The 3,481-nt window shown below is 56.6% G+C and overlaps 1 long non-coding RNA gene across 1 annotated transcript; it reads right to left on the minus strand.

Moving 5' to 3' along the window:
* Positions 1 to 437: 437 nt before the first annotated feature.
* Positions 438 to 1,565, minus strand: LOC144256809 (uncharacterized). Its single transcript, XR_013344247.1, has 3 exons — positions 1,527 to 1,565; positions 803 to 871; positions 438 to 658 (listed from the first exon to the last, which is right to left on the minus strand). It is a non-coding gene; the product is annotated as an uncharacterized LOC144256809 (long non-coding RNA).
* Between the last annotated feature and the right edge of the window lie 1,916 nt (positions 1,566 to 3,481).

Raw genomic sequence — 3,481 nt, forward strand, 5'->3', positions numbered from 1 at the left:
GCTCTCAGCATGACTATTTTTAGAGACACTGTGTCACTTTTTTTTTTTCCTGTGGAAAATCTCCCTCCCTCTACAATAGCTGCCCCTGCTCCCACACCCCCTACCTGGAGAAAGGGGCTTCAGTATCGTTAAAGTCCTGCCCCATCACCTGGAGACCACCAGGGTAGGGGACAGGCTCCAAGGACAGAGCTATGCCCTGCACAACTATGATTCCTTAATTAAAATTGCACTGCTGGCTTGAGCTCCATTCTTGTATTACCCTTCTTTATTGATTCATGTTGCTCTTTTCTCAAAGATCTTTAGAAGAACACCCTGGTAAAGTGTGGGTAAAGAAGTCACATGAGCAGAGCACAAGCAGGTGGCATACACATACACCCTGTGCAGGGGGTCTAGGTGCAGATCTGGGACTGTCCACTATCCCAGCTGAGGTCCTTAGGCTGAGAGGATGGTATGCCCAGGAGCTGCTCCTGGATGGTTCCAAGAAGGCAACAGTCAGGGTTTAGGGAGGGAGGAGCCACCTAAGACTCCCAGTCATCCTTGTCTTCCTCTCCTGGTGGCTGCTGTGGGGGTGGCAGAGGGGGGATGGAGTCTGACATTCGCGCAAAAGCTCCTCCTGGTCCCTCACTGGCTCCAGTCCCAGGTCCCTTCCCGGAGATACCTGGGAAGGAAAAGACTAGTTAGGGAGGTTGGTCAGGGCACTAGTTTACCCAGCCCTTGGGAGATTTAAGAATAAGAAGACATACAGGATTACATATAATACAAAATGTCTCAAGGCCGAAAGGCAGGGCACCCTGCCTCCTACCTTTACGCCTCAGGACCAGCTTGTTGAAGAGATCTGACATCAGGTCTCCACCCTGGCTCGTGGCTCTCACTGCAATGGGGAAGCCATGGTGAGGGAGTGCAAATGGGCCAAATAGGACATCTCTAGGTGCAGCCTCACACTCTTGGCTTGCTCATCCCACCTCTACAACACTCCCCATCCTGCTCCCCAGCCACACGTTCACCACAGACTCTTGGAGCTTTGGTTTCTGTGGATCCTGCAGTGGCATTAACAAAGTAGTTAACATTTTAGTTCTCACAATGAGGACAAGGCCCAGAGTGGTTAGGCAATTTGCCTGTGGTTACCGGGCAGGTCAGAAGCAGACTGGGACACAAACCCAGGGCCCTTTGCTTTATGCCAAGGTAATGCATGATGCCAAGTTGGGATTTACAGCAGACAAGCCTGAAACATGAAGTAGGACTGAGCTAACCCCCCAGATCTTCAGTCTTTTGGGTCCCTGACCATTTTGTTAAATGACTGGGCCAAGATTCTCCTTTGTGGTTGAGTTGGGTGAGCTTAGAGGGGAAGGCTCTACTAAGGAGTGCCTGGCCCATGTGAGGATATCCACTGGGCTTTCCAGTGAATACCTGGAGGAAAAGCTTGGGGTGGTGTGGCTGGGCAGAACACTGTGGGGACTCGTGGGAGATGGAGGGGCAGGTGACCTTTTGTTTGGAGTCTTCCTGCAGTGGACCAAGGGTCCCCTCACCTTGTTCCTGCTCCTTCTGTTTTTTCTTCTCCAGCTTGCACTCTTTAACACTGCGCAGCTTGGCCTTGCCGATGCCCCCAGCTTGGCGGATGGACTCCAGCAGAGTGGCCCGGCCACTGGAGGGGTCAACCATTTCCTTGGGAGCTCCCTGGACTGGAACTGGGAGGAAAGGCATAAGGAGGAAAGGCTGCTCAGGCAGGGCTGGGAGGAACAGCCTCCAGAGCCTGACTATGGGGGAGGGCACCTCTCCTGAGGAAGCCAGATGGTGAAGCAGGGGCTTCTGGGACTGTGCAGGGCCTGAACTGTAGCCAACAGGCTGCAGTTTTGTGTCCAGGTATCCCTGGTTCCTCTCCACCATCCCATTTAGCTGCCACCCTGCAAAAGTGGGCCCTATGAATCACTGATGTGCTGATAAGTGTCCCATCTTGACACATGGAAAAAAAGGATTTTTGTTCCCCTTCTGGAGGCTGGAAATAGACTGGGAGATACAATATTAAAATAAATTCTGTGTTCTCAATTTTTTTAATAGACTTCTTCATTGGCTTAACTGGGAATGGGAGACACAGAGCCCTATTTTCTAGGTTCCCTCTAAAGATTCCAAAGCTCAACAATTTGAAAACCACTATTTTATGAACCTAGTGGAAAAAAATATTTGAAATTAGAACTATTCTGCAAATCTAGGAATAATGACTATTTGATCCTTTCAGGGATCTGGAAACTGGACAGTTAAAGGTGCCTCCAAGGACTGAGTCCACCCGGCACCACCCTACCTGAAGGAGGTGCGCTGCAGGGGAGCAGGTCCCAGGGGAGCAGAGCAAGGGGGGAGCAGTGCCAGGAAAGCAGGACCAGAAGGAGCAGGGCCCATGGGAACTGGACCCAGGGGAGCAGGGCCAGGGGGAGCAGGGTCAGAGGGAGCAGGGCCACAGTGAGCAGGGCCCGGGGAAGCAGGACCAGGGGGACAGGGCTAATGGGGAGCAGGATCCAGGGAGAGCTGAGCCCAGGGAGGAGCAGGGCCCAGGGGAATAGCACCAGGAGGAGCAGGGCCCAAGGGACGCAGGACCAGAGGGAGTAAGGCCCAGGGGATCAAGGCGGGGGGAGTAGGGCCCAGGGGGAGTGGGGTCTATGGAAGCAGGGCCCAGGAGGAGCAGAACCAGGGGGAGAGGACCCAGGGGAGCAGGACTGGAGGGAGTAGGGCCCAGGGGAGCAAGGCCAGGGTGAGTGGGGCCAGGGGGACCATGGCCATTGGGAGCATGGCCCAGGGGAGCAGGGGTTGGGGGAGCAGGGTCCAGGGAAGCAGGACTCAGGGGATCAGGACCAGGGCGAACAGGGCCAAGGGGGAGCAGGGCCCAGGGGGAGCAGAGCCCAGGGTGAAGCAGAGCCCTTGGAAGCATGGCAAGGAGGAGCAGAGCCCAGAGGGAGCAGGATCAGATTGAGCATGGCCCAGGGGAGCAGGGCCAGGGGTAGCAGGACACAGGGGAAGCAGGGCAAGGGGATGCAGGGCCAGGGGGAGCAGTCCTAGAGGAGCAGGGCCCAGGGGAGCAGAGCCAGTGGGAGCTGAGCCAGGGAGAAAAGGGCTAGGGGGAGCAGGGATAGGTGGAGAAGGGCCCAAGGAGAGCGGAACCAGGGGGTGCAGTGCCCGGGGGAGCTGGCCCAGGGGAAGCAGGGCAAGGGGATGAAGGGCCAGGGGGAGTAGGGCCCAGGAGAAAGAGGGACAGGGGGAGAAGGGCCTGGGGAGCAGGGCCCATGGGGAACAAGTCCATGGGGAGCAGGGCTCAGGGAAAGAAGGGCCCAGCGGGAATAGGGCTCAGGAATACAGGGCCAGGGGGAACAGTGCCAGGGGGAGCAAGGCCAAGGAAAGCAAGGCAAAGGGAAGCAGGACCAGGGGGAGCAGGGCTGAGGGGGAGCTGGGCCCAGTGGGAGGGGAGCCCAGGGGGAGCAGAACCAGGGGGAGGAAG

This window comes from Urocitellus parryii, chromosome 9 (genome assembly GCF_045843805.1).
Source record: "Urocitellus parryii isolate mUroPar1 chromosome 9, mUroPar1.hap1, whole genome shotgun sequence".
Classification (NCBI taxonomy): domain Eukaryota; kingdom Metazoa; phylum Chordata; class Mammalia; order Rodentia; family Sciuridae; genus Urocitellus; species Urocitellus parryii.